The 14,625-nt window shown below is 41.2% G+C and overlaps 1 protein-coding gene across 3 annotated transcripts in view; it reads right to left on the bottom strand.

Moving 5' to 3' along the window:
- The window catches only part of CDH13 (cadherin 13), a 1,315,977-nt gene that overhangs the window by 88,222 nt on the left and 1,213,130 nt on the right, over nucleotides 1-14,625 (bottom strand). The gene's annotated exons all lie outside the window — the stretch shown is intronic.

Genomic DNA, 14,625 nt, shown 5'->3' with positions numbered 1-14,625 from the left:
ACCCCATGCTTGGTATTGAGTACATTACCCATATCGTCTCATTCAGTAATAAATAATAATTGGAGAACAGCAATGCCTCTTCTTTGCACCCTTCTCCTGTCTGCCTGAATGCAGACAACCACAAGACCCCAGGTGAGGGAGGCAGAGGGAAGGAGCTTGGGTCCCTGAGTTACCACATGGAGGAGAGCAGCCTGGTGACTGGGAACACCGCTTGAACTGCTGATACATGAGAAGCAAACTTTTATTGAGTTTGAGCCTTTATACATTTTTGCTTGCACATGTTCTTACAACCTTTATACCTCAAATGACGGAGAACCAGATAACCGGAGCACCGTGGCTCATCAGCAAAGGGACTGGAATTGGAAGCCTGTGTTTGACGCCAGAGTCTCTGCTCAATTGCACCATATTCTCCAATAAAGAAAGCCAATTTCATTCTTCCCACCCTTTGCCCATAACTAGTATGACTTTAAAAACCATTTTCTAAAAAAACATATAAATCAATTGTTTGGAGCCTTGTTGTACCCGTGTTTTTACTGTAATACATCTCAAATACTTGTTGTAAGTAGGTGTGGTGAAAATAAATCAATAAATGAAAAATCGGCTTTCTCATAGATAGAGAATTTTACAAGCTATCATTAGCACATTCCTTTGAGCTGGAAGCATAAAGTATTGTTTTGGTGCTTACCCCTGACACAGTACAGGTGAATAGTAATCCATTTGCAAATATTTTACAAACAAATAATACCAATAAGCTGACAAGAAGAAGAAATATCTCGGAATTTCAATTAATGAGAAAGTGAATCTAGAGACAGTAAGACGATGCTAAAAAGCCCTTGTGTTCAAAGAGAAATAATTTGAGAAATGAGGTTTCAAAAGCAGTGGCTGATTAATTGACTTGCAAATCATTAATCTTAAGCCTTAATCTTGATGCCTCAGAGGGTGGAGAGGGGACGGGAACTAATTTGTCTATCACACCTCAGCAAACCTGTGAGTTGTTTCCCTTCTGTAAGAGGGATGCTAGGAAATTCTGAGAACATGCACTTGAGATGGAAAGTAGCCGGGGTGAGGGGAGGCATGTAGGATGCTGTCACATGGATATAGCTCCAGGAGACAATTATTTTGGCCTGTTTCCTCTGATTCTAATTTCAGGAAGTCCTATCTCATACCTTTCCCTTCTTCTCACAAGTCATAGAATTCCTAAGCTGGAAATCTAGACTGGTTCTCAGCCCTGTCTGTATATTAGAATCTCTTTGGGGACTTTTTTTTTTTCTTTTAACTGTTAAAAGAAAAAAAAGGAACATGGTCCTATTTCAATTCAGTTGGTCTGGGGTAAGGCCTGGGATCCAATATTTTTGTAACCTGTCACATAATTCTAACATGCAGTTTGGGGTGAGAATCATGATTGAGTCTAAGTTCAAGGATGACAAGGAGTTAATGAAAGAACCAGCCTTGTGTATTGACAAGGCTACCTGAGCTCAGTGTCGAGGGGCCTGCAGTGCACCTGGGCTCAGAACCAACTATTGTCTGCCATGTGTCCAGGAGCGGGACCTGGTGGCACACGTGTTATCCAATCCTTTCAGATTGCAGATGAAGATAGAGGCACAGAGAGGGAAGGAAGGAAGAGGTTTGAACAAAATTGTTTAGTGAACCAAAGGTCAGATCCAAGTGTCCTGGATTCTAGTAATCTCTGCTTTTAACAAGTTCTATTTCTTAAGCCCGCTCAAGAGCTCCATTGCCTATGCCGGTCCTTCGCCCCCTGCTGTGGTCCAGAGCCAGAGGACTAGTTCTCCGTCACTACCGATCACAGCTGACCTCAGCTCATAACCTGTCGTTGTGGCTCTTCTGACACCTGTACTTTAGAATGCCAGGTGGACAATTACTCAGGCATGGGGACCGCTAAGACTAGAGGATGCTGGAAACCATTAGGTAGAAATGCTGTTACATCTAATACCTAGGTGAGACATTGTTTTGTCAAAGAAGATGAGTGTCACGTTGCTAAGATGAAGACACCATAAGAACTGATCGTGATTTGAGCAAGCTGGAGGCTCCGTGCACATTTGTCTTGTTCACAGCTTTATCCCCAGTCTCTCATGTGATTCACGGTGCACAGAAGAGACTCAGTAGATATTTGTTGAATGAATGAATGGTCTTATATATAGGAAGTGGGACCTGGCATCAAAGGTGAGGCCTGAGAGGAAATGTGAAGGGATAAAGCTGTATAGAAGTGAGACTAAGAGAGACTGGCTTATTGGCTAATGCCTGATCCTGCCACATCCCTGAATGTTCCAGAGGGTAGGGATAGGCTGCCCTCTTTTGTTCTCTGGGACATCTCCAGTAGGGCTGCTTTGTGACTTTTGTGGAACTTATGCACATTTACCTTCGTTGGCCCGTCCTACAATAATATGTTTTCATGGGCTCTAAAAAGTTCACTTTTATTCTGATCTGAGGAAAAATTAAAATTTTCTTTGGCCCTCAAAATTGTTTTTAAATTGATTTTAGGATCCTAGATACTGCGCCTATGGCACCCAATGGATGATTGGGTTCTGATCCCCGGTACATAGCACCGTGCAAGACACATGAAAGTCTGATGGATGGATAGATGAGTGAATAAATGAATGAATCTATAAAATTTATATTTAGGCTACATCTGAGTGAGACAAGTCTATGCAGCTTCTCCTAAGATACTTTTTTTCATGTTTTTTTCATGTCTGCAGCATCTACTAAAGGGGCTTCCACTGAATACATATTTAGTGTGCAAGCAAATGAGTCCAAATAAAATGAGAATGTGGTATTGCTCTAGGAATTCTCAAAGTGTACACTGTGGTCCTAACATGTCCATGTAGCAATAATGTCCACAGCCACATTCACCTACCATCCATCCACTCCACCATCATCTACCATTATCCATCATCTACCCATTATCCATCTAACCATCCATCCATCTTCTGTCCATCTACCCAACCAACAAATACTTGGTGAGTGGCTTCTGTGTGCCAGGAATGACATAGGATTAAGTGTGTGTGTGTGTGTGTGTGTGTGTGTGTGTGTGTGTGTGTGTACTGCTAGGAAAGAAATAACACAGCTCCTGAAGAGCCTATAGTTTGAGGGGGTGGTGAGAAGGGGTGGGTACCTGGCCCAGTCTGGGGAGGATCATTAGGAAAGAACTCCCTGAAAACTGAAAGAAGAGGAGGAGCGAGTGAGGTGACAGTGAGAGAGCATTCCCGGCATCTGGAACAGCCAGTGCAAAGGCCAGTGGCAGAGGGAGCACGTGCACTTGTGGAACAGAGGGTCGGTGGTGATGGTTGGAGCGCAGAGCAGGTAGGGGAGAACTGTTCCTCTTAGACTTCACAGGAGGATAGAGTCAGATTATTCAGGGCTTTGTGGGCCACAGAAAGCCATTTGTGATTTACTTTGGAAGCAAAGGGGAGTCTAATTAAGGCACTAGATTATGTTTAAATCTACTCCTGTGAGACTTTGGAAAAAAACTTTAAATATAGAAAATATTCGACACAATTATTATAGTCTTCGTTAAGACCATTATCTGATTCTTGCATAAACTATAAAGCCAGTTTCCTTGAGCATCCATTTAGAAACTCATTATTGCTTAATTAAATACTCATTCTATTAATTCTATTCAATGTTTTAACCCCATTATGTAATTCAAGAATGGAAAATTAAATAGATTAAAATGAAATAGTACCATTTTATATTTCTATAGCACTGCTCACTTTGTGATTTAAAAACAATAGATAGACATTAATTTACCACACCAGAGAAGGAGAAAATATTGATTGTAACGTTACTTCCTTTAATTGGAAAAAATAGATAAAGTTTTCTATTAAACTGTGTGGCAAATCAAATGCCAGATGCAAGACGCGTTTTTACATAATCAGTGTGGGTGATTGGCTTGGGACCTACTGAGACTCATTAGCTTTGTCCTCTAAATTCAGAACTGAGTTATTTCATTCTTCTTTGACCAGGTGGGGGTGAGCTTCATGATGGACATTTATGAAGAGCCTCCTGGACTTGCCACAAAGGTCATCCAACACCAGGGGACTTGCATTTTATTATACACTAAGAGTGAATGCTCTTCCTCCACAAAGAATAAATGTTTTTCCTCACAGAGCAAAGAATTGGTCTTTAGGTTAAAGTTAACCTGGAAGATGAAAATAATGATTAGCAGGCTAGAAAGCTGCAGGTGGGGAAGACGTGACAGTGGGTGACTTTAAGGTACTGACTATATGCAAGCTTGAATGCTTGGTGAATGAAGGAAGTCTAGGTTCATGAGCTGTCAGCCTCGAGTTTTCACAGAGAACTGATATCGAACTTGAAAATCTGGGATGTAGTCATCTGGACCCTGGCTTTGGAACATTAAAAAATAAGTTCCCAGAAAATTTTATAAACATAAATTTCCATTTGTGAGGATAAAAGGATGAGGGGTAGATCATTAAAAATTTAAATTGCAAACACTTTTACAGTCTATATTTACATAAAAGATACAGATTTTTGGAAAAATCTTATCTTTTGCAGTGGGTAAAAACTGTGATCGATATAAATAAAATAATACATTTAAGGACCATGGCACAATGTCTGGCATAGGGTAAGAAACATATGTTTGTTAGAAATGATGAAGATGAATTTCATTGTGTCATATGAAATTATTAGAAATGAACTGGAGAATATGATTCAAACCCCTGTGATCCTTTCTGTTCTCATTAGTCTACATTATAATGTAGTTATTTATACAGTATCTTATTTCTCTGGATTAGTATGAAAGAAGCTCTTTTTAGTTGGTATGTTTACCTAACACTCACATACTTACTTGCTCTTATCTTTCCTCTCACAATGGGCACTTCATTGCCAAGGCATGTGATATTAACCTATAGCACTCACATTTAGAAGGGATAGTTGTAGTAGATATCTGGTTTCTTACTATGTATGATCAGGACTCATTTCAGGATAGAAAGATGCAAGAACTCATTTTAATAAATTTTCATTAAGTATCTATTGCATTCTGGGTGTCCACCAGGCTCAGGGAATATGGCAGTAAATGAGAGGGACACTACTCTCTGCCCTCAGGGACTTACAGCTTTGTAGACCAGCACATTTGCTCCCAGTCATTCCCTTTATTTATATGCTTTATTCACCTATGACGTAGCTCGACAATTTGTTTTCTATCATTTCTCCATTGTCATACATCCAAGGCTGCACCTATGGCCAATTAAGGATGCTTTTGTATTTGAACATAATTTAGTTTCCAGCTAATGGTCATTTCAATAAAGGGTGCTGGGTCAACTGGATATCCATGTGAAGAAATCAATGAATCTTGACCCCTACCTCACGCCATACACAAAATGTGAATGGTTAAACAATAAGGCTTTTAGAAGAAAATATAGGAGAACATTTTAATTTGGCTTACACTTAATGTATATGTGCACTTTATATACAACATTATGTGTAATATAGAATATTTAAAAATATAAAGAAATGTAAAATATAAAATGTAATTATATATGTAAAGTATACTTAACATATATATGTATATAATATTTAAGTATAAAATTTAATGTACAGAGTTCTAAATAAAGGTCATTCGGTATCTTAAAGAAACCCTAATGTCTAAAAACTGATTAGCAACAATGCCCCATAAGGGACTCTGAAGTTGCCTCACTGAGGACCACAGTCTGCTCATCAGCCAGTGCTCCAGATGCCTGAAACCTACTGGGTCTTTTCCTGGCCATCTCCTGGTAGGACATGCCTAGCTAGGACTCAAAGTGACTGTAGGACCAAGATGAGAGGAGAACATTCAGGAACCCACCAGACCATCGTGGCCCCAGACACTGGTGAGCGTCTTTTACTCTTTCTCCATCTGGTTAAAATTTTCTAAGTGCTTTATTCTCATTGAATATGAGAAGTGTTAGTTCTCAGCACCCAATGGGAGACAGTTCACACACTGAAGAAATAAATCAGATGCTGGAGCTAGGGCTTCCAGTAACTGTGGTAAGAGACTTGCCTGCCCTTTCATAGCCTGGGACGTGCCTCTCCCAACTGTACTACTGAAGAGTGGAGATTGAGTCTCTGATTCCTTAAAATGCCCCAACACGAGATCTTTCATAAAGTAAGAACATTATAAGTGGACATCAAAGTTTGGGATCATTTTGTCTAGAGAATAAAAACCCAGGGAAGGTGGTAGGTGACAATGTACACACACCCGAGAGTCTCATAGTGAGAACAGTGACCAGATCTTCTCTATCCTCAGTGAGAAAAAGGAAAGTGAACCAAATTGCAGTTCAAATAGCAGAAATGATAGAATTCTTAAGCGGTGGATGAGAGTCTTCTTTTTCTAAAGATCGTCTGCATTATCTATAAAACATTGAGGGAGCTATGCCCTCTCCCAGCTGCTGGTGAACAGTGTTACTAGAATGTCATTTTGTATCAGTCATCCCAGCTTTCTTGGCCACAGTCGATTGGACTAAGAGTTGGAACCTGACTCACAGGTAACCAATCCATTAGGTGCTTTAAGAAAAATCATACAATTTCTCTAAGAATTTGAACTCAGAGAAATAGAGGCTATAACCAAGAGTGAAGAGTCCTTAAACCCAAAATTTCTGAGTAGTTGAACATGGGGTGGTGATTTTTTGCCATTTGGACACTGATGAATTATCCAATGAGTATAACGTGCATAGAGAAGCAAAAAAAAAAAAAAAAAAAAAAAAAAAAAAAAAAAAAAAAAGAGAGAGAGAGAGAGAGAGAGAGATACTGAAAAAAAAAAAAGAACTATGAAGAGAGATCTTAGGGCACTCAAAGACAAAAGATAGATTAAGAAGTCTCCTTGATCTCTGACTAGTTTCCCAGTCCTGGTCCTATTCCCACAAGTCCTGTGTTTCTTGTCTGTAAGATGCTCAGTACCTGCAAAGAACTTCATCTTCACTCCCACCATCTTAAGTGGGTTTCTACTCCTTGAAACTAAGGGGAAAGCGACTCAGGTGGATGTCTGCCATCTTTAGTAAATGTGGTCCTTTTCTCAATGATTTGGTTCCATAGATGTTTTCTCATATATATATATTTTTCTCTTTTACATCCTTCTATGGAAAGTTTCAAGCATTTAAAAAAGCAGTCAGAATAATGAAGCTTCAGAGGTCTTCAATTCATGTCTCCATTGTGTTTCATTTACACACCCACATCTTCCCATTTCTGTATTATTTGGAGCAAATCCCAGACATATCATTGCATCTGTAAATATTTCAGTGTGTATCTCAAAAAGAAAAAGACTCTTTTAGGAAAATATAATTAAAGTTCCTTCTTGAAAATTGCTTCTTGATCCAACCAACATTAATTTCTTCTACTGAAAATTGTTGTGTTTTTTTCTTTCGTGCCAGATGCTTTGCTAAAAGTATTTGCATGTTGTCTTTTTTATGGAGATAGAGGGGAAGAGAGAGAGAGAGAGAGAGAGAGAGAGAGAGAGAGAGAGAGAGAGAGAGATCACCTACTAGCTGCAGTAAAAGACATTAAACTTCTCCAGTTAATAAACTTCCCAGTTAAATGTTTTACACCACCCATTGTTGCTAAACAGGTGAAGAAATACAAAAACAAATGTGCAAACAGTTCAACAATAATAAGGGACAGCAGCTCAATAGCAAAGAAACATGTTCCTGTGTGAAGAGCACCTTCTGAAAGGTACTGGCAGCCCCGGCAACGTGGTACTTGATCCAGGAGAGCTGATACGAACGTCCCCCTCGTCCATGTGACCTCTCCACTCAGGAAAGCCTTGGACTGGAAGGAGAATTATGTGCCTGGAGGGTTGGCATCTGTGGCTGTTATTGTGACATGAGGAAAGACTAAGTGTCACCTATCCTCCTGGCTCTACAAATGCAGGGGGATGAGCCGACAGGCAAGAGAGTGAAACAACATTGGCTGCCTGCTCTGGCATGAACTGTCCCCTTCCCTTTTAGTGCATGCTCTTCTGTGTCAATTAGCTTCCTATGAGGAGTTTCCATGTATTGGCTGCAGACACATAGGACGTGCTGAGTACACGGCTTTTGATGTCGGCCAAGTTCTAGCTCTCTGGGGGCCACCAGTCCACTTTCTAATAACTGTATTCTTTTTCTACACAACCTTGCCTACCGAAACTCATCAAATCTGCCAAATACAGACATACACATTTGCAAAACTGAAAAGATGCATTTTAAGGAAGGAGAGGCTTAAAGAACATGTGTTTTTCTTTACAAAACAAAATGAAAACACATAGCCCATCAGAGACTGACAGGAATATAATGCACTTGGGCAGTGGTGCTCAACCTCTGATCCTGGAAATTAAGAATGTTTGAGGGATGGTACAGGAGTCTTACCAATGCATCATTTTCCTCTAAATAATAAAGATTTAAAGTGCCTGAGAAATCTGTTAATTATATTTTTATCTGTTTAGTATATTAGATTTCCTGCCTGAGGTTCTGCTTGTAAACAAAAGTTTTGCTGCTAAAAAAAAAGTTCAAAAATCACTACCTTAGGGGGCCGATGGAATAAATATTACATTAGATGGTGAGAGAAAAAGAAAAACCAAGGAGTAAATATGCCTACATTCTTTATCCTCTAAATGCCAGGCATGGACACTTTATTTTATCCTACATTAGCATCTCTTCTTCAGTTGAATTTTTGTCTTTAAAAAAAATTAAAGAAAAGGCAAAACACATTTGTACATCTGACGAGATACTTGGAAATAGTTTAATTTTGAGAAGCACAGAGATTTTTCTATAGAGATATGAATTCAACTACAAATATTTGAATGTGAATGAAGAATGACTTTTTTTTTTTTTTAAGAACAGTACTCTGCTCTGCTCTAAAGACTTTGGAATTTGGTTTATGCAATTCTGCAAATATACAGAAAAGGAAATTGAATAAAATGGAGCAAGTTTTGATCTATCTCAAACTCATGGGTAAATTTCTGGTAAATTCTGTAACTTCTCGGAGTCCCAGTCATTTATCTGAGATGTAGGGTATCAAGCTAGAGCAGAAGTTATTAAAGCTGACTACACATTACAATCACTTGAAAACCTTCAAAACCTACTGATGATCTGGGGTCCCACATTTAGAATGGGGCCAGGCATTTGTAATTCTACAAACTCCCCTAAATGAGTCTAACAAACAGCCAGGGCCGAGAACAACTGTTTGAGATGACGACTAATGTCCCCTCCTAGTGCTCTGACGAAACATTAAAGGATCTTTGTGATCCCTTCTAGCTTGTGTTGGGTCCTAACAGGTGAAGGCCCGGGGGTGGGAATGCCAGAGAAAGCCACTGGTGGGGGACCTTGAGAACCCGTGCTCAAGGAGTTCACAGAGTTGCTAAGCAGGCCCATGGACTACAACTGCCAGGAAACCACAGCGCTAGTTCTTGGAGGCCATCTTTTCCATCATCTTGAAAAATAAATCCTATACCCATTAAGTATCCATTTCTCTGCCCCTCCCAGTCCCTGGCAACCACTAATCTAGCTTCTATCTCTATGGATTTACTGTTCTGGATATTTCATACGAATGGAATCATACGATATGTGTTCTTTTGTGTCTGGCTTCTTTCACTTAGCATAGAGTTTTCAAAGCTTATCCATGCTATAGTATGTGTCAGTACTTTGTTCCTTTTTGTGGCTGAATAACATCTCATTGTATGATAGACCGCCCTTTACTGATCCATTCATCCACTGATCAACGTGTGGGTTGTTACCACTGTTTAGATATTGTGAATAATGCTGCTATGAACATTCATGTATAAGTTTTTGTATGGACTTACATTTTCATTCTCTTGGGTAGATACCTAGGAGGGGAATTAGGGGTCATATGGTGGGTGACTCTGTGCTTGAGGTGACATGGATTTAAGTCACTTATCAACGTGCATGGAGCTCTGGTGCTGCGCCCTTCAAACACATATGGCTGTGTGCTGTTCGCCAGCTTCCTAGAACCAACTGCCTTCTGGCTCCCACATGAGGAAAGGCAATATTTGAGAGTGAGGCTGCCCTTTGTGAATGGTGTGAGGGGTCTGGAAGGAGGGGGAGCTCTGAGAGCTTTATCTCTTTTGAAGCCCGTGACTAACCTACTTCCAGCAGCCTCCTTTTACCCAATTTGCAAGGGGGTATTGCTCAGGTTAATGTGGAAATGAGACAGACCCCCTGGAGCCCTGGGAGTAACAAACAGTCCTCCTTTCTAACTAGAAAAAGTACATCTTTTATCTCCTGAGCTGTAGGGAAATCGACACACTTGGTTAGGCCCCTGATGCTAACATCCCGGTACAAATAAGGACAAGAGAAACCTTCTGCTTTCATTACAAGGGATTTGTACAAATTCATACATGGAATTGACTTAGAGCATCTAAATTATATTTAAATCCCAAATGTCTTAGTCAGAAGAAACTGCTCTAAATCCGTCATCTGTATCTGTACCATTGATTCCTGTTTCAAACAGACCCAATTGGCACAAAACTGTAATTCCCATAAGCACATCCACATATTTCTTTCCAGAGGTGGCTTATGGAGTTTCTGAGAACATCCAAGTCCCACAGTGAGATGAGATAGATGAGACTCATTCCCTTGGAAATCAGACCCAATGAGAGAGGGGAATTTGGAACATTTTTTTCTGTAGTATTTGGGCTCGATCCCTGGGTCCAGTAAGATAATGGAAGTCTGTGTGGGGAGAGAGGTGTCCCAATGGCAGGTTTTCACATTGAGAAAGACAAACAAGGGACGGTTACTCATGTTTATCGCCACATCAAGCTCTATCACATATTGCCTGTATGACCACGGGCCAGTCGCTTAAGCTTTCTGTTCTCGATTTTCTCACCTGCAAAATGAGAATAATAGTACCTACCCTCATAGGACCAGAATGGTGATTAAGTGAGAATATTTATAAATGCTTTGATGAACATCTGACACATTAGCAATATATGAACATATTACAATGCACACAAAGTGAAGAAATGAACTTTGTTACAATGTATATCATTATAAGGGACATGGCCAAAGAAATAAACTTTACTCTTTTTGGGGTCTGTTATAGTAGCCTCGTCTCTCCCTAGATAATATTTCTGCCGATATAAAATTACCTTGTTTTCTAAACTGCTTCAAGTCGATGTCACTTATAGTCAGAAGTGTCCTCGCCAACGCTTTTTATTTCCCGATTACATTTTAAATCTAACTCAGGGTTTCTCAACCTCAACACTATTGACATTTTGGGTTGGACAATGGTTTGTTGGGTAGGGGGTGGCCCTGCGCACTGTAAGATGCTAAAAAGCATTCCTGGACTCTACCCACTAGATGCCAGCAGCACAATCCAAGTTGTAACAATCAAAAACGTGTCCAGACATTGCCAGATGTCCCAGTGGGGAGTGTGTGTGTGTGTGTGTGTGTGTGTGTGTGTGTGTGTGTATGTGTAATCCTCCCTGGGTGAGAATAACTAATCTAACTAAACCAGGTCAGGGGCTCCCTGCGTGTATCTGCCTGTAAATAGCAGCCCACAAACTCTCCCAGGACAAGATTTATCAGTAAGTTGGTCCTATACTCAAGTCTCATAGGAAAACACTGAAATAGCATAATAACATTTTTCTGGAGTAATTGAATCAGACGTTGCCAAAAAGACATTCAAGGGTAAAATGAAAAACTATAATTATTATGAAAATTATTGATGTGGTTTTCATTACTCTACAATTTTTGAATTAGCAACTGATAATTCCTTTTATAAAAACAGAAAGGTAGTTTTTCTTACTTCCCATTCTTTCTCACACTTGCTCACATCTCATTTTTCAATAAACACATTTCGTGCCTGTGTCTGCCTAGTGGACTCAGATGCAACAAAGAGACCCGGGTCTGAGCAGGGATCTAGTGGTACTGTCCCTCCAAGGAGGCAGGGGACAGCTTTCTCAATGGGCCTCAGAAAATCCGAAGGGGGCGTTTTCCACTTGGTCCAGTTAGAACTGTGTTTGGACTCAAGTTAATTCGGCAGTGAAGAATCATTGTCAACAGTCTCTTTTCCCCTCCCGGTTCTCTAGCCTCTCGCTACTTGAAGAGCGGTGTTGGGGTCCGCAGTGCAGGTACTGGCTGTGAGTCGTCAAAAATGCAGCAGCTGGGCCTGCACCCTAAACCTTCGGATTGGATCTCAGTTGGTTTGGTGTTGCGTCAAGTTTTAGGAAGCGGTTCTTGGCCCCTTCTGACTCTCAGTGCTGACCTCGCCGCCTGGCCCTGAGGGGCAGAGAGACCAGAAATGCATCCAGCACCCCAAGCTTAAAACCTGCTTTACCATTTTCTTGGTCTTGCCTGTCATTGGGCCAGAGGAAGCTGGCTCCCTCCTTCTCAACGCGAAGTCCACTCCCTGGGTCCCATCCCCTCCTTTCCTCAACTCCTATTCTGTTTCCCCGCCTGCCTGTCAATTTCTCCCTGCCTTCAAGTCTATAAACATGTTGAAAACAGTCCAATTAAAAAAAAATAAAACATGCACAACAAAGTAAAAGCGACCCTCAACTCTACCGCTCCCTTATCCCCTTCACGAGAGGGGCCTGTATTTCCTCACCTCCCATTGTGTGATTAAAGAGTATTAAATATACCGAAAGTTGCTATGAGGGTTAGGGAACATAAAAATAATCATTGTAAATTTATTTGCAATCAAGGAACAATATAATTGGTCATTGTTGAGATGTAATTACAGGGGAAAACATACTGTTCAAGAATCTTTATCCAGTCTGTTGAACAGGTGCCAAGGAGGCTTTTTGTGAAACCCACGCATAACAGGCAAGACAGTATGTGGCTGCTTTAACCTGGGCTGCTACACCTGCGGGAGGGAAGGACCGGCAGCGAGCCGGGTAAAGAGGCTGTAATTTGAAAACGGAAAAACAGGAACTCTCACAGAGTTAAGGAATTTTAAGTAAACCAGTGAAATCCTTTTTAGATTTTTCCTTTCCTAGTGACAGTGTGGGACAGTGTGAATTGCCAGGTTGCATGACAGAGACTGAGAGAAGCTGAGGGGGAAAGAGGGGGAGAGAGACACACACACTGAGATGGGTACACAGAGAGAGAGCTGGCTGGGGGTGGGGGGGCAGAGACAGGCAGACGCATATGCAAACCACGTCAGAGAAAGGAAAGAGAGAGAAATAGACAAGAGAGGGAAAGAAAGATGAGAGAGAAATAAGACAACAAATGATAGAAACAGGAGAGAAATGTGGAGAGAAAGAGAGAGAGCAATTAAATAGATAGATGATAGATAGGTAGGTAAGTAGGGAGATAGGTAGGTAGGTAGATAGATAGATAGATAGATAGATAGATAATGGGCGGTATGAAGGCTTGATTTTGCTTTTTCTTAAATAAGAAAATCTGGGCAAATCAGGAGCTGTGTTCCAGCACTTTGGGCATTCTCAGGACCAAAGATTGGAAATTACTATATCAATGGAAACCCAGTGGTTGCAGCTTCTAGTCCAGGGGCCCCCAATCCCCGGGCATGAGACGGTATGGGTCTGCGGCCTGTTAGGAACCAGGCCACACAGCAGGAAGTGAGCAGTCTGGGGAGCGAGCAAAGCTCCATGTGTATTTGCAGCCGCTCCCCAGCACCAGCATCACCGCCTCAGCTCCACCTCAGATCATCAGGCATTAGATTCTCACAGGAGCACCAGTCCCCGGTGCCAAAAAGGTTGCAGACCACCGCTGCTCTAGTCTAACCATGTTCAGGAACTGCAGATGGAGAAACTGAGGATTCAAGGACTAACTCCTGGGCCCCTGGGAGAAGAAGGGGCAACAGTGACCACTGATACCTTCCAGAAAGATGCTGGCAGCTCCTAGGCATTGCCTCCACATTAACCACCATGAAGTCCAATCTTTTTGCTACAGTTTCTAAAATTGGTTCATTAGGCAAAATTGTGTATAATCAAAGTGACCCTTAAAAGTCTCCAAAAGAGTCCATAGGGAAGGTCTCTCCTGGCGCTGGAAGGGCTGTTCTGCTCTTAGGGGCCACCTTGCATGAAAAATCCACATGTGACTTTAAGAATACACAGACCGACTTTTATAAGCTAAATGTCTGCATGATGAGTTTCATGTGTTTCATTAACCCTGTACAGGTCCTTCTAAGGTGTGGACTTGGTTCTCTTTAACTCTTCTTTCTGTTGGCTTTACAAAATCCTGAATCCAAAGCACTCTTCGAGGGAATATTTGAGGTTGTGAACCAAGGAATCAACCAATATGTGTGGTCCCTAGCCTCTAGTTACTTTATGTGAAGTTCGTGTTTATGATTCATCTCAGGGGGCCTGCCTGCAGCAAGGGAATTGTAATAGGGACCGTAACAGGGATGGTGGCTGTTAACTTTCTGGGCCCAGGTGGGGCTGACCGGCCAAGGGGACAGCTGAACCGAATCTCTTTGTATTTGGCTGTAGGGCTCCCCACAGACACACATCAGAAATAGCACTTTGCAAATGTCCACCACTCTGGACAACACCTATTCACATGTCACAGTTGTTATGAGTACTGAGGAGGAAGAGATGGGCTATTCCTAGGGATACACATTCTAGACATCCATGAGCACGGAAAAATCCATTACTTAGTCAAGAATAGCAACTTCTGAATAAAAACAGAGTCCCTTGACTATTGGGTTTCAAGGAAGCTCATA

This window comes from Rousettus aegyptiacus, unplaced genomic scaffold (genome assembly GCF_014176215.1).
Source record: "Rousettus aegyptiacus isolate mRouAeg1 unplaced genomic scaffold, mRouAeg1.p scaffold_m13_p_14, whole genome shotgun sequence".
NCBI lineage: Eukaryota > Metazoa > Chordata > Mammalia > Chiroptera > Pteropodidae > Rousettus > Rousettus aegyptiacus.
The sequence above is the reverse complement of the archived record's forward strand: the minus strand, read 5'-3'. Positions and strand labels throughout refer to the sequence as shown.